At 43.2% G+C, this 27924-nt stretch overlaps 1 protein-coding gene across 1 annotated transcript in view; it reads right to left on the bottom strand.

Moving 5' to 3' along the window:
• The window catches only part of LOC122939923, a 40613-nt gene extending 14435 nt beyond the window's left edge, over nt 1-26178 (bottom strand). The window contains exon 1 of the transcript XR_006390205.1: nt 26118-26178. The gene's annotated coding sequence lies outside the window, so the exon portion shown is untranslated. The remainder of the gene's footprint in view (nt 1-26117) is intronic.
• Nucleotides 26179-27924: the final 1746 nt, after the last annotated feature.

The following is a 27924-nucleotide window of genomic DNA, read 5'->3' as shown; positions in this document are numbered from 1 at the left end:
GATAAAACACATCATCAGCTCCGCCGAGCCCCCGGCCAAAGTGCTGAAGTGGCGTCCGAGATCCCCAAGGGCCAAGCCAAGTAATTGTACGTTTTCATGTGAAATATGTGTGTTATACACATATAGCCTAGACCGTGCCCCACAATATACAGTATACCGCTACACTATGGAGTCTGTTCTATAAGCACCACAGTATTTTCTGTCCGCCACCACAAAACAATCTGGAAGTGTCCCTCCATGTGGCATCATGTATGTGGGCAGTCATTTTTTTAAATTATGACAAGTGCCCTTTTTTTTTTTTTACTTAAGCCCTGCCCTTCAAAATTTCTGTGCAAGTCGCTGCCCTGTACTATGTGCTGCAAGCATGCAGCTTCTTAACCCTGACTGTGACATAACTCTGTATACCCTGTACTGTGATGTCACTCACTGTGCATGTTAACCCTGTACTGTTAGTCATACAGTACAACTAGGGTTAATCTTTATTATCGCTTGCATATCTTGTGTTCGTAGGGGCCTCATGTTCGAGTTTTGCCTAAGGCCTCGCAAAGTCTAGAGCCGCCTCTGTCTTTGCATATCAGACATACTGTATATTTAGTGTAGAATTTTAAAAAGTTCTGAGGGTGCTCCATTTGCTTCTACTGCTAATTAGAAGAAATCTGGTGACCAAGTGTGCAAGTCGGTTTCCATACAATAAACGTACAGGTTGCCAAAGTGGACTATGTAATAACTATGCAAGTAGGTGATGTGGTCAGGGTGACTTCTCCACTGCACCTAATATAAGCGGGGGAAAGAGAGCACTGGCAGTGGGGGTTAGGTGAGTACCGTATACATGTTAGTTTTCTTTTTCCCTGTTTTTCCATTAAAGCCCTTGCCTTTAAATCCCTGATGTACCCCAATGTTAGTGGGGAGGGGGCCTCTATCACATTATTTTGCCAAAGGTCCTATTGTGCAATAGTCTTGCCCTGGAACCAGAGACACTTCTAGGCTCTAGTCCAATATCTTAAATAGGGTCCCCCACCTATTATGTACCATTTATTGTACAGGTGTCTTCTTATGTGGCAGGGAAGACCTTTGGGCCCTCGAGGCACCAGGGTTCAGACGTGGCTGCTACCTCTGCACTTCAGCTGTCCGGTCTTCCAGATGTATTTGATTAGAGGTTTACATTGTGTATTGTGATATCATTGACATTATGCAGTAGGTGTTGCAACAAGTTGTGCCTCAACCTCAGCTCTGCTACATATCACCTATGTTAAGAACATTATGCAAAACGGCTTTCCTGGAAATATTTTACAATGGAAACCTGTGTTGACTGCAGGTGTCCCATTAGAATTTTCCTATAGTAGTAGGTCCATTCCCCATTGTACACCATAAATGAATTTCTTTAGAAATGCGCACAGCATTTGTAGGAGACACAATCTGTTTTACATAAATCTCACAAGGGCTTTTGTGCCATTTACTACAGTCTCATTTACAAGACAAACAGACCAGGAAGTAGTGGACGGACCATTTAAATATGAAGCGAGGTCCATAGATTCCCCCTAGGTGGACTTCTCTGTTTTCTACTGTGCATATACAGATGGAGCAGGGTTAGCACTCCAGGTCTTAACTCAAATTTCTTAACTCATCATCTTGAGACAAAAGCCATTGAAAAGCAATTGAAGGTGTTTGCTTAATGCATTTAGTTCAGATAACACGTCTCATAAATCATGAGTGTTAACTCTACTACATCCGTAGTGTGCGCGAAGAAGTCAGGAGCACAAGGGTGGACATGATAATGGTATGATCCACACAGGACTATGGAGGCTTCACGTGTTATCAGGGGCGTAGCGTGGGGAGGCCGGAGGGTTCGTTGCCCAGGGGCGCCAAATTACAGGGGGCGCCAGGCAGCTGAAATTTCAATGAGGGCCACGGGAGCCTATGGCTTTATTCCCCTCCGTTACGCATCATAGGCTGCAGGCCACTAGGCCTGAAGCCTATAAGGCAGTAGAGCGACGCAGGACTCGGTCACGATTACCTCACTGTGACCTCCTGCGTCGGATCTCGCGAGATGACGCGTCAGGGGAAGGCACAGTGAGGCATTCGTGACCGCCTGCGCCGGGACGCTACAAGCTGTGATGGAGAGAGGTAAGTATGCACTGGGGGCACTATGGGGGTGGGGGGGGGAGCAAAAAGAGGAGGACCACTGACTGGACATCATAGTAATAAGAGTGGAGAGACAGCCTCTCATTAATAACAAAAAGGGGGAGATTATATTAATAATAAAGAGGGGGCCATTATAATATACGGGGGGAATAATAATATGGGGAATGGGGGCTATCTGTCTGGCTCTAGCACAGTATTGGGGGCAGCAGGATGAGTTGTTGAGAGGATGATAGTAAAGTAAGGAACCTAAATTTTTTCTGTGAAACTCTACAGAGACGAGAAGCGACTGAAAGATGGTATCATGGCGGTCTAATCTCTGAATGTCAATGCACATATCTGTTTCACGGTAGGGTTGAGGGAGGAGATTGAGAATTTGGCCCACCCTGCCGCATCCTGGCCCCAGACTTCAGGTCACACTGTGCGTGTTCTCAATTCTGGGGGCTCACACCCATCTACTACATTATCTGTACTCAGAGAGTTATCACTGTGTTATCTGAGGTGTTACATAGGACTGCAGGTGACATCTAATACATTTTCTGTACACGGAGAGTTATCACTGTGTTATCTGTGGTGTTACATAGGACAGATAACTTGCCCCGGGTGCTGGCAACCCACGCTATGCCACTGCGTGTTATTACTATTGGGGGAACTACAGGAGGGGTTATTATTACTAGGGGCACTACAGTAGTGCTTCAGTACTACTCTGGCGTTATATAGGGCTTCTTTATGTTTGGGGGCTGTTGAACTACTGGGGGCACTAAAGTTTTTTTTATTGCTATTGGGAACATTACAAGGGGGTTTTATTAATACTGGAGCCACTCTGAGGGAGATTATTACTACTGACGACACTATAGGGGGGCATTATTACTACCAAGATAACTATGGGGGCTTCATTACTATTGGGGGCATTACAGGGGCGTTATTAGTAATGGGGCCACTATAAGGATGCTTAAAGGGAACCTGTCATCTGGATTTTGTGTATAGAGCTGAGGACATGGGTGGCTAGATGGCCGCTAGCACATCCGCAATACCCAGTCCCCATAGCTCTGTGTGCTTTTATTGTGTTAAGAAAATGATTTGATACATATGCAAATTACCCTGAGATGAGTCCTGTCCCTGACTCATCTCACATACAGGACTCATCTCAGGCTAATTTACATATGTATCAAATCGGTTTTTTGACACAATAAAAGCACACTGAGCTATGGGGACTGGGTATTACGGATGTGCTAGCAGCCATCTAGCAACCCATGTCCTTAGCTCTATACACGAAATCCCGGTGACAGGTTCCCTTTAAGACTACTAAGGCCACTCTGGGTGAGCATATTGCTACTGTGCAACTATAAGAGGGCTTTATTACTAATGGGGGTACTATGGAGGGCATTATTATGACTGGGCACTATGGGAGGCTTTATTCATACTGGGGCTCTATAGGGGGCACTATGGGGGCTTTATTACTATTGGGAGCTTTATTACTACAGGGAGGAGCTTAGTGGGTTCATAGGGCAGAGCATAGTGGTGTGATGGGACCCTCAGACAAAACTTTACTTGGGGTCCAATAAATACGAAATGCACCACTGCACATTAGGATCAAGGACACTAATGTTTGTATGAAATTCCTGTTAGATACAGTCTACTGCAGAGTGTATCTGATCAAGTATCTAAGCATGGTACTACGAGTTGCACAAACAAAGAGATTATATGTATTCAGAGGCTCTGGCTGTTACTGTAAATACAGTCTATATACATGGTGCACACTATGAATGCTATACTGAATAACTAAAGGATTTCTGGATCTAGTTGTCATGGAAACCAAGCGATGTTATTAACTTATATACTGCATCTATAGTCGCTATAACTGGCAGTGCGAGAGCATGGGAGAGCTAATAATGCATACTCAATAAATCACTTATAGGTCAGGGATGAGAAAATGTCTCACAATATATTGCGCAGCATTGTAGAGAAGTCGTCATGTCCTGTGTCCCTCAGCAAAGTTACATGACATCACAACTGTGTCTCCAACAGGAAAGCTCCTGTGACATCACCGTGAGCTTCAGGTGCAGTAAGCCCCTGAGGAGCCGTAGTGGAGGATGGGAGTGGTAGTGGCTGCAGAAAGTCTTGCACAGTGGCAATCCTCACACCATTCTTCCCTAGGGCCAGTGCAGTGAAAGGAGGGCACGCCCCCTTTTTCCCTTGGGGAACTCCCCAGTGTTAGGGCTCCTGCCTGATGGTTGTTTGGGTGCCCTTGGTGTGAACGTTTGTATGGGTGAAAGGCAGGGTGTGTAACATAGTAACATAGTAACATAGTACATAAGGCCGAAAAAAGACATTTGTCCATCCAGTTCGGCCTGTTATCCCGCAAGTTGATCCAGAGGAAGACCCCTCTCTAGTAGCTATAGCCTGTAATATTATTAAGCTCCAGAAATACATCCAGGCCCCTCTTGAATTCCTTTATTGTACTCACCATCACCACCTCCTCAGGCAGAGAGTTCCATAGTCTCACTGCTCTTACCGTAAAGAGTCCTCTTCTATGTTTGTGTACAAACCTTCTTTCCTCCAGACGCAGAGGATGTCCCCTCATCACAGTCACAGTCCTGGGGATAAATAGCTGATGGGATAGATCTCTGTACTGACCCTTGATATATTTATACATATTAATTAGATTTCCCCTCAGTCGTCTTTTTTCTAAAGTGAATAACCCTAATTTTGATAATCTTTCAGGGTACTGTAGTTGCCCCATTCCAGTTATTACTTTAGTTGCCCTCCTCTGGACCCTCTCCAGCTCTGCTATGTCTGCCTTGTTTACAGGAGCCCAGAACTGTACACAGTACTCCATGTGTGGTCTGACTAGCGATTTGTAAAGTGGTAGGACTATGTTATCATCACGGGCATCTATGCCCCTTCTGATGCAACCCATTATCTTGTTGGCCTTGGCAGCAGCTGCCTGACACTGGTTTTTGCAGCTTAGTTTGCTGTTTATTAAAATTCCTAGATCCTTTTCCATGTCAGTGTTACCGAGTGTTTTACCATTTAGTATGTACGGTTGACTTGCATTTTTCCTTCCCATGTGCATAACTTTACATTTATCAGTGTTAAACCCCATCTGCCACTTATCTGCCCAAGCCTCCAGTCTATCCAGATCCCTCTGTAGTAGTATACTGTCCTCATCAGTGTAAATTACTTTACACAGTTTAGTGTCATCTGCGAAAATTGATACTTTACTATGCAAGCCTTCTGCAAGATCATTAATAAATATATTGAAGAGAATAGGGCCCAATACTGACCCCTGAGGTACCCCACTAGTGACAGTGACCCAATCTGAGTGTGTACCGCTAATAACCACCCTCTGTTTTCTATCACTGAGCCAGTTACTTACCCACATACAGACGTTTTCTCCCAGTCCGAGCATTCTCATTTTATATACTAATCTTTTATGTGGTACAGTGTCAAATGCTTTGGAGAAGTCCAGATATACGACATCCATTGATTCGCCGCTGTCAAGTCTAGAACTTACCTCCTCATAGAAACTGATTAAATTAGTCTGACATGACCGATCCCTCACGAAGCCATGCTGATATGGCGTTATTTGCTTATTACTGGTGTATGGTGTAGGGCGTGCAATTACTGGTGTATGGTGCAGGAGTCAATAACCAGGTCGGATTTAACAGAATAAACGTCTCTCTTTGCTGTAGTGAGAAAATGAGGGTTGTAGAATTTCCAACAATCTCCAAAAATGTACAGTGAAAATCTTCCTCCAGATGGTTTTGTATGGGTATAGGCCAGGTTTAGATTCAATACACTCCTTCTCTCTTCCTCTGCAGAATCTGATAATTTTTTGATAAGATAGCTGCAATACACCCTTGCGACGTACAGATTCAGGGAAACGACTGACCGGGTTGTATCTAAGTGTAGAGGTGTCCTAGCAGTATTCCACTCACAGCAGTAAAGTCTATAGCTTTTGATAGCAGCGTCTTACTGCTATCTGCTATCTTACTGACTCGGTTTGCTCGGCCGTTACAGATTGTGGAATTTCCTTTCTCTGTCTCGCATCAGGGAGTGAAATAAGGACGATGACGCGTTTCGGACACAGCAACCCATTCTTAGTCATATCCATGGGATATGTGGATATGACTATGGACGGGTTGCTCTGTCCGAAATGCGTTATCATCTACATTTCACTTCCTGATGCTTTTAATATTTTTAAATAAAAAAAATTGTGAATTTTTTTCTGGATTAGTGCTAAAGATTAGAAGATGTGTTTTCACATTAATGAACATTTTGCCTCCATATCTCGCTGCTGATATGGGTTTCTTGCCTTGCACCATTTGGATGTGAACTAGTGTGCTGTAGATTTGGACTTACCGGCGAGCTGGCTGTATTTTAATTATATGGCTCTCTCTTGGTAGATAATGCACAGGCTTTGCCTCCTATCTCCTTCCCCTCCACTACTCCTCTACTAGACTGAGCTAGGGGTGGAGCTATGGCGCTAACAGTCCACACCTCTGTTTGCCACAGGGCTGTGCCAGAGTTGGTTAACTCTGTTACTCCCATACATTACCATCCTGGGAATACAAAGTCTAAAATGACATAACATATATGAACAAAATCATTTGCTTTCAGGTACTGTACAGACACACACATGATTATGACATCACAACTGGTCTTCAGACTGGTGTGTTTCCATCAAGTAAGCTGCTTTGACATCACTAGTTCGCATTCTGTGACATCATGAATGTGTATCACCCAGGTCAGTTGCTGTGATCTCTCAACTGGTTTCAGTCAGCTAAGATACTGTGATGTCATGAGTGTTTCAGTCAGAGCCTGGGGGAAGGGTGTCTGGCAAGAACTTGTTCTTCTCTTTCCCCGCATGAAAACACTGCATTTCCATGCATCCGCCACTATGGGGAGCTCAGGTCATTACTACAGCTCCCATGGTAGATGTATAAATGCCAATGCACTAAGGTCTCTCTAGTGGTGGCTGCAGGCAGTCAGCTAGCTTTGAAACAAAAGGGAAGCAGGAGTTTTATCAGTGTATTTATGCCACCTTTTTGGTGTAAATACTTTGAGAAATATGGTGTTCAGAATGAGCGCCATGTTTTCGAAGCACCTGTTCCACTTTTTCCAACTTAAAAGTAGGAAAAAGTGGGTAAGGCCAAAGGCACTTTTGTTAAATGCAATTTGCTTTTAATTAAAATTTCTTCCACTTGATTAAAAAAAGTAAAGATATAAATTGGTTAGAAGTCTGGGTGCTGTGCATGTTTTGCATTGCCTGGGAGTGACTGATGCACATATACTGGGAAACCAGGGGCAGGGGCCCATGATAAGTTTTGCTATAGGACCCTATAAGATCTCCATACTCCTCTGATTGAGTATACTATCAAGTAAGGAGTATATACAGTTCTTCCACAGGAGTCCTCTGTTGTTGGTGCCCAACCCTGCGCATAGCATACACCAATGTGTTCATATTTACAGTGGTTTGTTTCTCTTTCTGCCCCTCTTGGTGTCCCTAGAGCCTATATCTCACCGTCTTATTTCCAGAAAGCAGTTCCTCTGGAGAGGGGAGTCCTGCATGTCCTCAAAATGACTAGCATAATCCAAGGGACCAAATTGGCTGGCCTCCCTCTCTCCAAGGGCCAAATAGCAGTCACTCTATTTGTATGGTAAATCTCATCTACTTCTTTTGTGTGACAAAACTAGACAACTAGTCAACTAGTCTCAAAGTTTTACTGATCTTGTAGGAAAGCAAGGTTATGTCTGCTCCAGGAGGAATAGAGGAGACTATGGGTGCTTGGTTCATTAAATGAGATAGGGACTCCATTTTTTTGTTATGTGGTCCTCTATTCCTCTATAGTGCATGTATTGACCTTCCTACGTGACCTAAAATGAGTTTCTTCTCAAGAAACAAACAGGATACATGTTTGTATCAGGATACTGATGTGCATCATGTAGATGCAGTGACCCAGTGGTTCAATGCTAAAATGTCTAGAACTACTAATATAGCTCATGTATGCTATGTACTTTCAGTAGTACAAATACCCCTTTCCTCCAACTATGCCTACTTTCTCGCACTTCATGTCCCCTCAATGTACATTTGGGAGCCAGGGCTGAGTCTGGTGACGAAGCATCTTGATGTCACATACAGTAAAAGTTCATGGAGGGCTGCCTTCTGGTGGAAATCAGCCATCAATGACGTTCTCAGGAGATCTGCCAGCTCTTGTGGGAGTCCAGGAGGACTTTCCTTTTTCCAGGAGTCTCCAGAATGTTTCCTAAGCGTTTAAATGGTCCCTCAGTCTGGTTCAGCAAGTTATACAATCATGGGGAAGACTATTGACATGACAGTTGTCCAGAAGAGTCATTGACATCCTCCACTAGGAGAGTAAGCCACAAAAGATCGCTAAAGAAGCCGGCTGTTCAGAGTGCACTTGTTAAGTAGGTCATATTTGAATTCGCGATATTTCACGAATATTTTTAGATTATTCGTCGAATATTCGCGATTATTTTTTTTACTTGAAAAATCGGCAAGGTAATGATTGTGTAATATGCGAATTTCGGATTCTAATTTTTATTTCAAATTTTTCAACTTACAACTATTAGACAAAGAATATTATAGCACTATATTAGCTAAATTGCTCTATATTCGATTTTTTTCGAATATTTGCTATATTGCTATAACTTAGTTTTTTCGAATATTCGTAATATTCTAAAACAAGAATATATAGCAATATAGCGAATATTCAAAAAAAACAAATATAGAGCAATTTAGCTAATATAGTGCTATAATCTTTTTTTTATAGTTGCAATTTTTTTCCAATCTGAACTTCAGATGAGAAAAAAATTACAACTATTAGACAAAGAAGATTATAGCACTATATTAGCTAAATTGCTCTATATTCGTATTTTTTTTTCAAATATTCGCTATATTGCTTTTAACTTCATTTTTTCGAATATTCGTAATATTCTAAAACAAGAATATATAGCAATATAGCGAATATTCGAAAAAATGAATATAGAGCAAAATTCACAAACACTACTACTCCTAAAGTCAAGTATATTGCAGCCTTCTTATTGGCCCACAAGCTAGAAGCAGGGAGGGATCATGTGTACTGATAAAAAAAAAGAAAAATCGAATTAAAAAAAGGAAAAAAAAATTTGAATATACGAAATTACGAATATATATAACTATATTCGAAATATTTGCAAAATTCGAATATTCGTGATCAACACTATTGTTAAGAAAAGACCATTCAAGAATTTGGGGGAGAGTCACAAGGAGTGGACTGTGGCTGGAGTCAGTGTTGAAAGAGCCATCACACACAGACGCAGCATGGGCTACCACTGTTGCATTCCTTGTGTCAAGCCACTCATGACCCACAAACAACATCAGAAGTATCTTACCTAGGCTAAGTAGAAAAGGGACTGGACTGTTACTCAGTGGTCCAAAGTCTTGTTTTCAGATGAAAGTAAATTGTGCAATTTCATTAGAAATATCTCAGAGTTTGAAGGAAGCGTGAAGAGGCACCCAATCCAAGTTGCTTGAGGTCCAGGGTGAAGTTTCCACAGTCAAAGAAAGTTTGGGGAGCCATGTCATCTGCTGGTTTTGGTCCACTGTGTTATATTAAGTCCAAACTCAACAAAGCCATCTACCAGGAAGAGCACTTCATGCTTCCCTCTGCTGATAAGCTTTATGGAGATGCTAATTTCCTTTTCCAGGAGGACTTGGTACCTGCCCACACTGCTCAAAGTACAAATACCTGGTTTATTAACCGCTGTATCACTGTGCTTGATTGGCCAGCAAACTCGCCTGACGTAAACCCATACAGAATCTGTGAGAGAGACCAGACCCAATAATGCAGATGAGCTGAAGGCCACTATCAAAGCAACCTGGGCTTCCATAACACCTCAGCAGTGCCACAGGCTGATCGCCTCCATGCCACGCCGCATTGATGCGGTAATTCATGCAAAAGGAGCCCGGACCACGTATTGAGTGCATATACTGTACAGACTTTTCTGTAGGCCAACATTTCTGTATTAAAAATAATTATGTAATATTCTAATTTTCTGAGATATTGACTTTTGGATTTTCATTAGCTGTAAGCCATAATCATCAACATTAAAGTAAATAAATGCTTGAAATAGATCACTCTGTGTGTAATAAATCTATAGAATATATGAGTTTCACTTTTTGAATTGAATTATTAAAATAAATAAACTTTTCAATGATTTTCTAATTTATTGAGACGCACCTGTACATGCCACCAAGTACACCAAGCAGTTACAAGAAGATATAGCAGCCTACACTGACCTAACCTTGTGCAAGTATTTATAGCCGAGGAGGCTTGAGGTGAGGATTTCCAGTTTGACCTGAGGTGACCTTGCCTGGATCATCTGTAAGGGCACCGACTAATTAATCTGTGCAAAAAACAAGTCGTTATCTCACCTTTGCTCATGAGGGGATTGTATTAAATTCTTACTGGCACAGGGCATATGAGGACATCTCGCTGGCACTATGACTTAGAGCAGACAAAGCCAGGGTTTTATAGACTTCTCTATGCTGTCACATGACTTTATTGCTATCAATGTTTGTTTCTATAGCTTCACCACCAGAATACTTTCTTATACATTGTCAGGATTGATAATGCATGAAACGTGTATACCATGACATAATACATCTTAGCAAATCCTAGGCCTCTTGAAGAGTGTATATCACCTGTCATGATAACCTCTACCCACATTGCATTTAACCCCTTAAGAACCCTCGCTGTACATGTACGGCGCTGATGGATGTGACTTAAGGACCAGCGACGTACATTTAGGGAGGGCTGATCGGGCGGGTGCAGGAGCTGCGCCCCCGCCCTATCAGCGGCACGGACCGGCCGTCACTGACAGCCGAACCCCTGCTGCATAAGCTAGCATTGGTGAAAACATCGATGCTGGTGTATTAAACCCTTGCATGCTGCGGTCAAAGCTGACCGCGGTATGCAGAGGGTTGGCGGAGGGTACGCGTGCCCTCCATATGTCCATCGGGTCCAACTCTGCAGTGGCTGGAACCCGATGGCAGAGAAGGCAAGCCAGATTCCTTTCTTAGGCATTGGGGCTTGCCTTCTACGGAAGCCTGTGAGATCCAGCCCTTAGGCTGTGTCTCACAGGCAGGCTGTCAACATAAAAGCAGGTTGTATTGTAATGCATTGCAGAGGGGATCAGACCCAGAAGTTGAAGTCCCAGTAGGGAAAAAAAATAAGTAAAAAAAAAAAAGTGTTTTTCATAATAAAAAAATAAAGTTTCAAGTAAAAAAAAAAGCCCCTTTGCCAAAAAAAAAAAGAAAAACAGACATATTGGGTATTGCCGCATCCATAACGACCGGCTCTATAAAAATATCACATGATCCACCCACTCACCTGAACTCCGTAGAATTTTTTTTATAACAAATGTGCTAAAACAACAATTTTTTTGTCATCTTACATCACAAAAAGTGCAACACCAAGCGATCAAAAAGGTGTATGCCCCCAAAATAGTACCAATCAAACCGTAACCTCATCCCGCAAAAAATGACCCGAACACCTTAAAAAAATTAAAATAAAAACGGTGTACAAAAAGCCTTTTTTGTCACCTTACATTACAATAAGTGCAATACCAAACGTGATACGCACCACAAAATCATACCAATCAAACCGTCATCTCATCCCGCAAAAAATGAGGCCCTACCTAAGACAATCGCCCCAAAAAAATAATAATATGGCTCTCAGAATATGGAGACACTAAAACATGATTTTTTTCAAAAATGCTTTATTATATAAAACTGAAACAAAAAACAACAAAAAAGTAGTCATGTTTGGTATTGTCGCGTCCGTAACAACCTGCTCTATAAAAATAGCACATGATCTAACCTGTCAGATGAACATCGTAAATAATAAAAACAATGCCAAAACAGCTATTTTTTGTTACCTTGCCTCACAAAAAGTGTAATATAGAGCAACCAAAAATCAGATGTAGCCTAAAATATTACCAACAAAACTGCCACCTTATCCTGTAGTTTCCAAAATAGGGTCTTTTTTTTGAGTTTCTACTTTAGGGGTGCATCAGAGCAGCTTAAAATTATCCCAGTGAAATCTGCCTTCCAAAAACCATATGGCGTTCCTTTCCTTCTGCGCCCTAAAGGGTTAACAAAGTTTGTAAAATCAGTTTTGAATACCTTGAGGGTGTAGTTTCTAAAATGGGGCCATTTATGGGAGGTTTCTACTATGTAAGCCATACATAGTGACTTTAGACCTGAACTGGTCCTTAAAAATTATGTTTTGTAAATTTTAAGGTTTGCTTCTAAACTTCTAAGCCTTCTAACGTCCCAAAAAAATAAAATGTAATTTACAAAATGATCCAAACATGAAGTAGTCATATGGTAAATGTAAAGTAATAACTATTTTAGGAGGTATCACTATCTGTTTTAAAAGCAGAGAAATTGAAATTTAGAAAATTTCCAATTTTTGCAAATTTTTGGCAAATTTTGTATTTTTTTTATAAATAAAAATAAAATATTTTGACTCAAATTTACCACTGTCATGAAGTACAATATTTAACGAGTCTGAGAATGGCTTGGATAAGTAAAAGCATTTTAAAGTTATCACCACATAAAGGGACACATGTCAGATTTGCAAATAATTGCCTGGTCCTTAAGGTGAAAAATGGCAGGGTCCTTAAGGAATTTAAGAGCAATCCTAAAAAAAAAAAAAAAAAAAAAATACGAACCACCCCAGGGTTGTCTTTTAGCTTTGTCGTAGAAATAAATGGTAAATCTGCCTAGTAATACAGAAATATCATATCAGTTCATAACAAGGCAGATTGACCATCCTGTATTCTAGGTAAATTAAGTTCAATTTCCCTGCAGTGCCTCTACACGTAAAATCAAGTATTGCATGGTTTCCATTTAAATCAGTGGACTCATCCTCTCTACATTCGCCCTAAAAAATACTACTTATAACCTCTCGTGAAACGACCTCTTAAACTGTGTGAAAGTGGTCTTCTAATCAGGCCACACACATTATATGAACATCCATCAAGTGTATTATTATTTATTATTAAAGCGCCATTCATTCCATGGTGTTGTACATATTAAAACCCCTTTAACATACATAATAAAAAATAAAAAACAAGTACAATAAGCATGAACAAGACAAGTTACAAACTGGTGCAGAAGGAAAGAAGACCGTGCCCACAAGGGTTTACAATCTACAAGATCGACATTAGATCTGAAAACCATCCAATTTGTATGTTCAGTAACCAAAAAAGGGTGCATGTGGAGAGGATGCGAGTAGTACTTATGGATCTGGCCATGGTGTTGACCATGGTTTACCTCCACCAAGCCTCCTTCGCTCCCAGGGCTGGTACAGTGAGGGGGGGATGTTAGGAGTAGCAGTGTCCCCTGGGCACACCCTGTGTTATGTCTCCTGGCTGTTGGAAGGTGGGGTGTCTCAGGTGTGAATGATAGACAGGGCTGGCACAGTGAGGAGGGCATTTTAGGAGTAGCTGTCCTCCCTGGGCACATTCTGTGTTATGTCTTTTGGCTGTTGGAAGGTGGGCTGTCTCAGGTGTAAATTGATAGGCAGGGGGTGTCTTATTTCCCCCATGGAGCTGATAACTGTGGCACTTAGAGTATACCAGATTACCAGAGGACACAAGGTAAATGACACCCATATTCTCCCAAATACAAAAGACTGAATGAAGGGGTATTTTTTCTTTGAACAGTGAAGTAAACTTATTTCAATTGTGGCCTTGATTTACAATGTGCCTATGTTCTCATTGATGATTGGGGTGAGACTTTTCTTCCATTAAAGGGGTTGCCTCATCATGGGAACCCCTTGTTGAAATAAATTAACTGATTATCGTGGGTCCGGCGCCAGTCACCCCCAGAGGTTAGCTGCTAATGCTGGAGCATGTTACATCCAGCCAATCATTTCACTTGTAGGGGAAAATAATAACATGGCAGCCATTCAACTGAATCATGTACCACATGGTTGGGCTTGGGTCCAGCTCTTCATTTTGGCTTATAGTGGGGAGCCCAGAGCAGGTGACCATCCTATAATGTCCATATTGCATCGTATTCAGCATTATAGTGATTTTCCCTCTGGAACTATTGCTTCTAGTGGAGAATATTTCTACATTATGTATACAGGCACTGTATGAGGTGTAAAGCTGACCATACATATTAGATTAATGTTGGCTGAACCCACCAAATTCAGGAGGACACGTTGACCATCTAATCTGCTTTAAGTGGTCTTTGTCGATGATCAATGTCAGTGGCGAGAACGACTGGGCAGCTGGAGTTCATCTTGCACCTGGCAGAGCTTGGGTGACAGAAGGATCAGGTTGCAGGATTTTAAAACACCCAAACCATATCTTCTCCAGGAGATAAACCTTCAACAAAGTTGTCTGGCAAGCAGTGGCTTTCTCTCCACTACTCAGCACAGCTTCCTTATTGCAATTGCTTCCCAAAAGTTCACATTTTCGTCCCTAGCCATGTTCACATAGGGTGATGACTGTATGAACGAACTTTCAGAAGATCATCGCCCTGTGCATGAATGTTTATGGGTTGTCTTGCTCATCGATCATCCAAATATCTTAACTGCTTTATGTTAAGGTCATGTCGCTTTCTTTACAAGATCAGTGTAATAATTATAGGTGACAGGTCGGGTGATCATACAGCTCCAGCCCTGTGTCCTTAAACAGCCCTACCTCACAATGTATGGATTACTAGCAGAAGGACCCGGCTTTGCACGGGTATATTTCATCTATTTAATTGAATGTTTGTGTGTGTCGTTAAAAGATATCGACAGTATCCCCCATAACAGTGACATCTACAGCACCCGCCCCTCTAACAGTGAACTCCACAGTCCCCCACCCCTTAACACTGACCCCCCACAAAGCCCCGCCACTTTAAAATGGGACCTCCACAGCAGCCCATCCCCTTAACTTTGACCTTCACAGCAGCCCGCCCCTTTAACAGTGATTTTCACAGCACCCCACTCCCTTAACAGTGACCTCCTCAGGGGCCCGTCCTTACAGTACCCTGCTGCCTTAACAGTGACTTCCACAGTGTCCGTCCCTTTAACAGTGACCTCCACAGCGGCCTGCCCCCTTAACAGTAACATCCACATAGCCTTGCCCCTTTAATGCTAGGGCTACACGACATTTTGTCTCAACAATTTTTATAATGATAGGCTGTGGTGTTGCACTGCGACATCATGTGACATGCTGCGACGCTGCTGGCTACTGTCAGGTACTGCTGGCGGCTTGGGAAGGTTTTTGGAGGTGACAGGTTCCCTTTAAGCCCTTGGAGTTTTTAGATTCCATTCATTCCTTCACAGGTAACCTACTTGCATGCAGTCGTTCATTTGCTTCTGCATCGTTCCACCCTGTCCTAATTTTTCTTTCATTCCTCTCACATTCCAGTCATTCCTACATTCCAGTCCTGGGTGATGTCATCTGTTACTACCCTTAATTCAGACAGCATGGCTCTATACCCACAAGGCAATCCCTGTGAATAGACGGGACATTCATCAATAAGGGATTTATACGCCACACTAAGTATAATACTTACTGCATTCATCCATGACAAACTCAGTAACAGATGGAGTGATCATGGGCTGTGATTATCTTTGTCAAGAATGGATATGAAGGGGTTGTACTTATTTCAACGTGTTTTGCGAGAGGCCTCTATATAGAATAGGTAAACAGAGAAGTAGTCGGCACTCGATCCTTTTTGCACGCCGGCGCTGGTAGGAACAAAATCCCAAAACGTAATATAAAGAAATCCCAGCTGGCGCTTGAAGTCTTCTATTATGTACTCTTTATTATGTCACATCAATATCTCGAAACAATGGACGCGTTTCGGCTAAGGCTACTTTCACACTGGCGTTCGATCGGATCCGTTCTGAACGGATCCAATCATAATAATGCAGACGGAGGCTCCGTTCAGAACGGATCCGTCTGCATTATATTGGCAAAAAAAAAGCTAAGTGTGAAAGTAGCCTGAGCGGATCCGTCCAGACTTTACATTGAAAGTCAATGGGGGACGGATCCGTTTGAAGATTGAGCCATATTGTGGCATCTTCAAACGGATCCGTCCCCATTGACTTACATTGTAAGTCTGGACGGATCCGCACGCCTCCGCGCGGCCAGGCGGACACCTGAACGCTGCAAGCAGCGTTCAGCTGTCCGCCTGTCCGTGCGGAGGCGAGCGGAGCGGAGGCTGAACGCCGCCAGACTGATGCAGTCTGAGCGGATCCGCATCCATTCAGACTGCATCAGGGCTGGACGGAGGCGTTCGGGTCCGCTCGTGAGCCCCTTCAAACGGAGCTCACGAGCGGACAGCCGAACGCTAGTGTGAAACTAGCCTAATCCAGCCTTTATCAACTGTCATTTTGTTATAACATACAAACTTAAATACCACCCCCCATCACGTGAAGTGACGTCAGACGCCCGGGTGGTAACTAGAAAGTGTCAATCACACTTTGACCAGCCGTCACATAGTATTGCAGTAATACAAAAAGACACACATAAAAATGTCAAACCACATTTCAAACACAATTACAAACATAAAATTACAGATATAATCTCAGAGATACCACATATCTTGCAGCGATTCATCGTGGGTTTATTGTCTAAAAAAAATATTGAAAGAATATTGAAAAAGATATTTATAAAAATTCAAAAAAGGTATATTGAAAAATCAATCATATGACATATAACGGCCAGTTAAAAAATGCACAATATTATATTCTCTATTTAATCCTTTGGGTTGTAATGTGCCGAGAGTATGGATCCAGTAAGCTTCCCTCCGTAATAGCTGATTTTTTATATCACCACCCCTCCTATGTCTTTTTACCTGTTCCAATACCTGAAACCTCAATTGGGAGATGGAATGTTTTTCTTTATGGAAATGTGCTGGTAGACTTATATAGAGCTAGTAACATAGTACATAAGGCCGAAAAAAGACATTTGTCCATCCAGTTCGGCCTGTTATCCTGCTGTATAGAATAGCACAGCAGACTGTACGGAATAGCCAAGAAGACATTGCAAAAAGGCATATACGTATACCAGCCCAACAAGGGCATAATGAGGTCTATGTATGCTTTTGATATATGTGCTAGGAACTGTCCTGATGCATGTGGCAAATGAGCAATGCAAATGCAGTGTGAACCTGGCTGACATCAGATGGATGGATTTCAACTGCCCAATCCTTTTGCCCTGGGAAAAATAAGGCATTATCAGACGCCTGTCCTCCCCCTCTTCCTGCTGAGAACACATGCTTGTTTGGAAAACTGGCATACTATGGTTTTTACATATAAAGACATAATAAATAAAAAAAGGCTTGAAATTAGGTAAATCCAACCTCAGAAGAACAGCATACAACAGAGTTCACGTTTCATTATTTATTCAATAGAAATGAAGCCAAAATGGAAAAGTCATGTGTGAAAAACGAAGGCTACATACCCACGACAGTGAAAAAAATGTCCGTTAAAAACGGACACATTGTCCATTTTTTCGTGGCCATTTTGCATTAGTGTGTGCATCCATTTTCTGGCCGTGTGTCTGTTTTTAAGGTCTGTTTTGCATCAGTTTTTTATTGTCCGTTAAAAGCAGACATAAAAATTGGATGAATTTTATTGGCAGTTACGGTATTTCTAGACCCACCCTTTTGAGAAGACCCACAGGATTGTAGGCTAAAATAATGTCCCCCATAGTGTAGCCCTTTTTATTTTACCGCCCCCAGCTAAAAGAAATGTCCCACATAAAAAAAACTCACCTCGTCCACTTAATCGAGCTGCTGCAGACTCTTCTTATTTCATTGAAAAACGGACCTGCCGAAGGAGCTGCGTTGTGCGCAATGAAGTCACCGCACGCTCCCACGTGGCTACGTCATCACGCATATCGCAGGCCCTTCGGCAGTCCCTGAAGAGAGGAGAGACTGCCGCAGTGCAATCAAGTGGATGAGGTGAGGTTTTTTTTCAACCCCTAAATGGCCATGTTGTTAAAGTGTACCAGTTTTTAACGGCCGTTAGAAGGGTGCAATCCTGTCTAACAGGCCTTTAAAAACAGTCCCATTGATTTTAATGGGGTCCGTCTGGCCGTGGAAACTGCCAAAAATAGGACATCCTATTTTTGGACGGACGCTATTCACTGACCGTTAAAAGAACGGCCATGTGAATAGCCCAATAGACTTTCGCTGGTGCTAAAAATGGCCGTGTGATGGCCGTTACTTAAACGGCAGTCACACAGCCATTTCTCACTGTCATGTGCTTGAGACCTCAGTCCACCCTATGAGTCAATATATTGTAGAACCACCTTTAGCAGCAATGACTTGAAGTAATCATTTTCTGTATGACTTCATCAGTCTCTCTCAACATTCAGGAGAGATTTTGGGTCATTCTTCTTTACATTGCCTCGGTTCATTAAGGGTTTGTGTGCATTCAGTTATGCACAGCTCTCATAAGGTCCTGCTACAGAATTTCAATTGAGTTGAGGTCTAGACTTTCAATGGGCCATTTGCTGGTGTGCTTGGAATCATTGTTGAGTTGCATGACCCAGATTCAGGCAAGTTTTAGCTGTTGGGTAGATGGCCTCACATTTTTCTCTAGAATACTTTAGTATACAGCGGAATTCATGGTCGACTCAATAAATGTAAGGTGTCTAAGTACTATGGCTGCAAAACAAGCCCAAACCATTACCTCTCTGTCACCATGCTTCACAGTTGGTTGGTATGAGGTGTCTTTTTTTTTGTCTCCAAACATGGTGCTGTTTATTATGGCCAAACATAGTCCTATTTATAAGAGGTAAGTGCAGACTTGAATTTGAGGACAGCTTGTTTGTATGAGATGAAGTCTACGTTTGAGTGTTTTTTCTTCCAGTGTCGTTCTGCGACTGGAAGCTTGTCTTAGTTTTTTTTTTTTGTCTGGTGAGAAGGGGCGGACTGGGAACTTAAAAGTGGCCCCATTTTGTAGTCGGGTCCAAATTGATGGAAGGCAGGGCCAACAATATCATGTTGTGGCACATTATACCACCCAACAGAGCCAAATACTACAGTCAATCACAAAATCCTGCTGCCAGCAGCACAAAATACATCCCCAAAAACTTCCACTGGCTGGCAGTGATGAGGGCTCAGGTGGCCCCCTGGGCATTGGCCCACCAGGAAATTTCCCTGTAAGGTCTATGGCCAATCCGCCCATGCCGGTGAGTGTGCCAGGGTTCATGATTGATTTGCCAGGTTCTGGTATGTGTGAGGGGGGCGACTGAGTCAAGGGCTGAAATAATTGTGGTGTTGTAGTAAGCAGCGGCTGTGACAGCGGAGTGAAGGGCTGATATGGTGGACAGCAGTGAGAGAGAATCAGAGTGTTTGAACGAAGAGATGTTTGCGGTTTGGTCTTGTCTCAAAGAACATTGTTCCAGAAGGCTTGTGGTTTGTTCATATGCAACTTTGCAAAATTAAGCCATGCTGCCATGTTCTTTTGTAAAAAGAAGAGGCTTTCTCCTGGTTACCCTTTCAAAACAGTCATACTTGGTGAATCTTTTTCCACTTTTACGTGTCATGACCTTAAACATTTAACATGAACCCTTGTTTCCAACAATCTGCCTATGTAAAGGTACCACCGATCACCTGATGAACAAGAGAAACGCTTGTTCATCGGGGGATCCTGTCATTCGAACAGGCACCTAAATTATTGCTTCTGGGCAGCAGATCGTGGTGTCAAACAGCGATCTGCTGCCCAGAAACAATGCAGCTGTATGAGGATGAGGAATTGTAATAGCAACTGCTCATTTTCATACTGTGGAGGAGATTGCTGCATGTAAAATGCAGCGGTCTCCTCAACTGAATGAGGAGTCGACTGTCGGGAAGAAGCGCTTCCTTCCCAACAATCTGCTTCACATTGCCTAGTCTTTAGATGTTGGTCTTTGGTTTGTTGCAATTTCTCTGAGCATTGCACGGTCTGACCTTGGGGTAAATTGGCTGGAATGTCCACTCCTGAGAAAATTGGAAATTGTCAATTGCCTTGAATGTTTTCCACTCTTGAATATTATTATTTTTTCACTGTAAAATTAAGCACTTCAAATTGTTTGGAAATGGTCTCATCACCATTCCCAGATGGGCAGCAACAATTGCTTCTCTAAGATCATTGGCAGTAAGGATGTACTTCATTTTTTATTTTTGGGCCCACTTTTTGTTAAATAATGACATGGTGTAATTTGTACTGTGTTGTTGTTCCTTTTAGGTTTACCTAATTTTAAGACCTTCTAAGGACCAGATTTTTTTTTTATTGTGTCATGATACGTAAAACCATATAATTCAAAGGGAGGATTGAGAATGTTATTTGTTCCAAGGCTGTTCTAAGGGGGAGAATTGTATGGAGCATAACAATTTAGTTGACCATGGGGCTTCAATTGGTAAGCCTCATCCATACCAAGCACTATATAGGTGGCCCTAAATTTGTGGTAAAGATATAGCTTTCCATTGTTGCTCTCATACTATTGCTCTCCATGGTTTACGTGAGTCGAGATTTTAAAATTGCTTACAATGTCTCCTGAAAATAGAGCAGAATTCTTTATTCAATCCTTATAGTTCTGAAACAGAGTATTAGTGGTGAAGACAAATGCATAACTGTAGGATATGCATTAGTAAAAAAAAAAAAAATCCATATCTGCAAATATTCCACTAAATCCCAGCCACTATCTTATTTTCAAGACTATAGACAGCACCCAATGTGGGGTAAAAACATGGGATCTCCATTGCCATTGCACCCACAAGTTATATCCTATTTTGTTTAGCAACCAAACAGTAAATGGCATTGCTAATAAATTAGTAACTAGAGAGTCTAAGGACTCCCTAATGAATCATTTCAAGCGAAAACTGAAGTTGATGATCGTTTAAGCATGTGTGAAAGTCACTAATGGTCTTGGTAACGCAGACAAGTTAGGACAATGGAGAGATGTGTACATTGCACCATGTAATCTATATCATATGCGGAGAACTAGTTTTTCTTGTCCAGTCATCAGTTGTCAAACCACATCCAGGGAACCAGAAATCAGTCAGACCCCAGAGAATTATCAGGAATATGAAAAAGAAATGAGAGCATTTCATAGGAGGACTGCGATGAAATGTAAAGAACTCCAATCATATGGAGGAATGCCCTATGGAATGCAATATGACAGGTATTACTATATTAGAAATAGATCTGGTAATATTGTATTTGCATTAATATGGCGGGTATCGTCTCAAAATGAGTTCGGTAGCTCTTTCTTGACTTTTTGCCAATTTGTTAAAGTCTTTAGGAATAAACCATGAAAGTTTTTTGATGTGACATACATCTGTATGTCACAAAACAACTTACCCCCAGCATGTTACAGAATGCCCCCTGGTCCCTACATGTGGCCTGTGTAAACAATCCTCCAGGGCAGCATACATAGGTCACAAGATGGTGGAGGTGACGTAATTAATTCACCACTTTCTGCACCTTCCATGGAGGACAGGAGTTTTTACACAGGCCATTGAGGAGGCCTTCAGAAGAATACCAAGGTAAGTTATGATGTGACATATAGATGTACAGTATGTCACATCAAAAACAATTTATTGTCTATTCCTTGTAGTCTCAAGGAAAGGGAGGGTAAAGGGAAGGCCCTGCCCAAGGGAGAGGGAAAGGTGGTGACCCCTGACTCACCTTGAGGCTGGCACCTGACTGCCCTGACGTCCCTAGACGGGTTCCTCACCCGTACGCCGATCACGTGCCTAAACCCTGGCTTTCCCTAAGATGAGCCCTATGTAGTGAACGGGCCGGTGGGATCACTAGTCCGCACCACTGACACTAAGAGGAAAACACCAAGGAGAGGACAGACAATACAGACAAACATATAATCCCAGGTGGGCGACCACAGCAGACCACAAAGGCCCAACAGGGATCCGGAGGGTAACGTTCTGGAACAACAACCAGGGAACGCAGCAGCACAGCTCCAGTGGGTCAGTATAGAAGTCCAGGCAGGAAGCTCTATATCTGGCAACCAAAGAAGTGGGAGAGGGGAATATAAGGAGGTTAGGAGTGCTGGACAAGGAACAGCTGAGAAGGAGCTACGGATCCCTGAGTGAGCCAAAAAGGGTTGCAAAGCAAACCCAGAAAGTTACCATAAAGAAACAGCCCTATCTTTCTACATAGAGCGCGCAGCCACCCGCTGCGACTTCCTGACCCCGGGTATAACGGAGTCAGGCGTGGTTCTTGACACCCTCGTGACAGCCGGCTCGAGGTCACGACACAGAGACACATATAAGATGTCTTTATTATAATGAGTAGTGTGCGTATTTATACAGACACAAACGCAGTAAAAGTGTCCTAGTGAAGACAAGCTTTGAGTTACTAGGTTTAGTTTGAGATAAGAAAATGAATGGTCAGCATGGGTGGAGTAGGGGCCTATGGTGGAATTTGTACTCCTGCCTTAAATCGCCCTACTATCTAAGTGCAGGTTATACATAGATATAAAATGAATACATATACAAAATGGAAGCCTTTATGCTTTCCCTCACATTCTAAACATTTTCACAAATTGGACAACCCCTTTATTATGTTACTATCAACTTATTTACTATTTTTTCTGTTTATTTTTACTCTTTTAATTCTTCAGTTTAGCCAAAAAGTCAAAAAAGAGCTTACCGAACTCATAAAACAGTACCCAGCATATTAATGTAAATATAATATTACCAGATATACTTCCAATACAGTATTATTTGTCATAGAGCCCATATAAAACCAGTCATAGTTATTCTTATGTCCTTTTTGGAGCTGACTTTGAGGTGAAACGCTCCAAAATCAGCACCAAAAAACTGTCCCTTAGGGTTTGGCCGCATGCACACGACCGTGGTGTGTTTTGCGGTCTACAAATCGCGGATCCACATAACATGGATGGGGTCCGTGCGCGTTCCGCAAATTGCGGAACGGCACGGACAGCCTTCAATATAAATGGCTATTCTTGTCCTCAAAGCGCGGACAAGAATAGGACATGGTATATTTTTTTAGCAGGGCCGCGGAACGGAGCAACGGATGCAGACAAGCACACGGAGTGCTGTCCGCATCTTTTGCGGCCCCATTGAAGTGAATGGGTCCTCACCCGAGCCGCAAAAACTGCGGCTCGGTTGCGGACCCGAAAAACGGTCGTGTGCATGAGGCCTTTATAAAATGCAAGCCTTACTGCCCCATGAGCTGTCATTCATAGTGCTGATTGTGCCCATATCCCTTGGTAGATTTTGTATTTATCCCATCTAGACATTGACAAATCTAATAACAATAATCTAATAATCTATCTAATAATAACCTAATAATCTATAATTGTCATTTATACAGCATATTGGGAAGCACTTTACAATCAGAGGGAACATGTACAGACAGATATTACAGATATCAAACTAATCAGCAATTCAAACCATTGGATTGAGGGCCCTGCTCACAAGAGCTTACAATCTATGGGGAAATAAGGGTGACACAATATTTTTTATATAAAGAAATATACCGGCCTTAAGGTGGATTTACACAGCCCGACTATCGGGCAGATTATTGGAAATGAACGTTCCTGAGAACACTGGTTCCCGACAATCTGCTCGTGTAAATGTGCCGCTAATCACCTGATAAATGAGCAAAACGCTCGTTCATCAGGTGATCCTGTCGTTAGCACAGGTACACCAATTATTATTTCTGGGGAGCATATTGTTCCTAAACAGCGATCTGCTGCCCAGAAACCAGGAATCTGTATGAGGATGAGCGATCGCAATAGCGACTGCTCGTGCTCATACTGTGGAGGAGATCGCTGCATGTAAATACAGAGCTTCACCTCCACTGAACGAGCAGCTGTCAGGAAGGAACGCTTCCTCCCCGACAATTGCAAACTCCATCTGCTCCCATCAGGGGTCCTCAGAATAACAGCTAATCACATGCAGCCACTTATAAGGGTCTGCTTGTCACTTAATCTTGCTGTCCAAAACCCTGCAGAGACCAGCCTTGGTGGAAGATTGTACAAGACCATTAATATTTGTCAACTAGGGACTGGAAGCAATGCGGTCCAGCAGCAGGATCCACATGCGGATCACTGCTAATTGTTGGGTTGCACCTGGACTTGAAACAAATATCATGTACAGGAGCGGCTCAGCAATTAGTGGTGACGTGGAGCCTGTTGTCAGACCATACACAGGCTGAATCACCAGACTGTGCTCGGTCCGGAAAACACAACCTGACTGTACCCTAGTGATATAATACTGTCAATTCCTATCTGATTGAGGGTCTACTGTACTGTGCTCGACACTATAGGGTTCATTTTTTAAGATCGTCTTTTTACTCTGGTCTTAGATTCCACCCACTACTCTGCCGTAAGGTTTGTGTAATTTATGAGGAAGCGTGCACCCCTCACAAATTAGGTGCATCTTCGAGAGTCTTAGCGTCTGGTGAAAAAACTACTACAGAGTCGGGGGGGGGGGGGCATATTGTTCCTAAACAGCGATCTGCTGCCCAGAAACCAGGAATCTGTATGATTCAGTGTTTAGACTTTAATGGGGTTGCTCATCCCTATCATCTCCTAGCAACCATGCGTGAAAATCGCACCGCATCCGGACTAGCTTCCGATTTTCACGCAGCCCCATTCATTTCTATGGGGCCTGCGTTGCATGAAAAACACAGAATATAGAACATGCTGCGATTTTCATGCAACGCACAAGTGATGCGTGAAAATCACTGCTCATCTGAACAGCCCTATTGAAGTGAATGGGTCCGGATTCAGTGCGGGTTCAATGCGTTTTTTCACTGAAGCCCCATTCACTTCTATGGGGTCAGGGCTGCGCAGAATATAGAACATGCCGCGTTGTTCACGCAACGCAGAACTGATGCGTGGAAAAAACCGCTTGTATACACAGACCAATGTAATGTCCAGCAGTATTGATCCCTTTAAAACATAACTTTTACTAATCAGATTATAAAAAAGTACCACCGTGGTGGTTCACCAGTGCATAAGTGAAAAAGACATACAACAAATAATAATAGATGCAAAGATATGTCTGGGAGCTAGTCGTCAATACACTAAAAGAGGGACGAGTGAACACAGGGCAGCAGAGGGGAGGAGTGGGTATGCCTATACTCTCCCTAAGCTCGCCCTGGCTATAACCTCAGCCCAGGGACGTCCCCTTGTGGTGGAGACTCCCTGTCCTCGTTCCTGGGCTGACTGCCCTGCGTTTACCCTCCTCTTAAAAATAACAAAGGATGCTCCCCAGAGCATTGATGGGTGTAATCATGTGTCCCTGGTAAAAAAATTCCAACAGGGCCACTGAGATGGATACAGACCGATAAAGACCAATACAATAAGGGGTGAATTGGATAGATATCACCTTTAACCTATAGAGCCAAGCCCGGGTGCAACAACCAGTGCGTTCCCAGGTTGGTTCCACAAAAAGCCCCTACGCGTTTCCCCTATCACTAGGTTCATCAGGGGGCATATATGGTCAGAGATACAACCATTACAGAAAATAATATATGGTCAAAGATACAACCATCACAGAAAATAAGTCAAAGATACTTAAGATATGGTGAGGCAACAGGACCAGAGACGCAGATGATGTTAAAGCATAGGACCAAGGGACCCATTTGATATGTCCCACCTGTAAGAGATAGAGATGCTCTCAGTTCATGTGCCAGATACAATACAGTACATGTGTGTCCCCTATATCTCCTTCAAGTCAGCACTTACTCAATGTCCTGTGCAGTCAGGAGGAAAAAGAGCCCACATGATACGGGCCAATACTTCACTTAGGGATCTTTGAGCAAAGAGTCGAATATAGTATAACACACTACATGCTATAATGATGTAAATTTTCAATAGATGGTCCACACTTACATTTGAGCTGCGTCCTGGTATCGTCCTGTTCCTCCTCTCGTTCACAGTCACTCCCGTTCCCCTAAATAGCCACCCACCAGCTGTATCTAATTCATGCTGATTAGCATGTGTTCGGCTAATACCGAGGATGAGGCATCATAGCCGGCGTCACTTCCGGCCTGAGAGTCGTATGTGCAGGTCACGATTCGTCCCTCCTGTGGTTAGGGGTACATCCCCAAGCACTCGGAGCCGGCCGGATCAAGTGGAACGCACTCGGACCTCACATCCGGTTGCGTGGAACGCATAGCCGCGTCACTTCCGGTCCGTACGGCGCCTCACCCAGGTGGAACGCATAGGGCAGCCACATCCTGTTCTATGGAACGCAGACTCGCTCCCCATCCGGTCCATCAGGCGAATCGCTCACACTAGATACAGATCTCATCACAGTAAAGGCAGGACGACGCTTTCACTACATGAAACCAGTCAGTTTAATCTGGCATAGTGGTGTTTATTCTGGCGCTCTGTTAAGGAGAGGGGGGGCGGGGTCTGGGAGCTGTCGATGATGCAGTAATGTACTTTTCACTTAAGGTGTATTACTGTGATAAATAAAACACCTAAAGCACATTGGATAAACAATGTGCAACCTGGATACTTTTAAGTGGTATCCTACTTCTATTATCATGGCTATAGGTAAGATTACCGAAGTGGCGCTATTTATTGACAGAGGGATAGAGGAAAAAGTACGGCCCCATGGATAGACGTCCACAGGGGGAAGTAGATCATAGGAAACAGGAGAACGTAAGTCTCTCATTGATCCCTAATGGTGCCTGGGATCTAAAGCGGTGAATCCATATGCACTCTTTTTGAAGGATTTTACGATCCCAGTCACCACCCCTTGGTGACAGAGGGATGGTTTCCAGGACCGAAAATCGCAAGCACATGGGATCGCCCCCGTGCATATCAATTACATGTGACGCGACGGGTGTGATCTTTTTCTTCACCACGTCGTTCACGTGTTCACAGATACGACGCCTGACCTCACGAATGGTTTTGCCTATGTAGTCCATAGGGCAAGGGCATTGGCATAGATATACCGCACCCTTGCTTCTACAGTTGTAGAAATCTCTGATTTCATAGGCTTGACCGGTGGCTGAGCAGATGTTAGATTTAGAGGTGGAGATGAACGCACAGGCTTTGCAGGAGCCACATTTAAACATCCCGCAAGGTTTCCGGTCCAGCCAAGTGCCGACTCCAGTCGGTGCAGTGTAATGGCTATGAACCAGACGGTCTCTTATGCTCCTCCCCCGCCTATAGGTGACGCTCGGTTGCTTCGTCAGCACATCCTTCAGGTCAGGGTCCATGTGGAGAATTGGCCAGTACCTTTTCAGGACTGACATTACTTCCACATTTGCACAGTCGAATACAGATATTAGGCGTATGGGTTGTTGTCCGCTCTGTACCTTGGGTTTTGGGACAAGTAGTTCGGTACGCTCCCTGCTTGCAGCGTTCCGGAACGCCCCTCCAAGGACTGTTTGAGGATATCCCCTCTCTCTGAATCTCGTCTGTAATTTCTTGGCCTCAGTGTGAAACGCCTTACCCTCGGAGCAGTTTCTCCGGGTCCTCAAATACTGGCCCCTTGGTATACCGCGTTTAAGCGGTAGTGGGTGATGGCTCTCCCAATGCAACAACGAGTTGGTCGCGGTATTCTTTCTGAATAAGTTGGCAGTGAGTTTTTCTCCCTCCCTGGTTATCCGTACATCAAGGAAAGAGATAGAGTGATGGTCAAACTCAAACGTAAATCGCAGCCCAGCGTCGTTGTTGTTGAGGGACCCCACAAACTCCTGGAGTTCCTCTGACCCACCCTTCCAAATCACGAAGATGTCATCTATATATCGTGTCCAGAAG

Source organism: Bufo gargarizans, chromosome 1 (genome assembly GCF_014858855.1).
Source record: "Bufo gargarizans isolate SCDJY-AF-19 chromosome 1, ASM1485885v1, whole genome shotgun sequence".
Lineage (NCBI taxonomy): Eukaryota > Metazoa > Chordata > Amphibia > Anura > Bufonidae > Bufo > Bufo gargarizans.
This window is presented reverse-complemented; position numbering and strand designations above follow the sequence as displayed.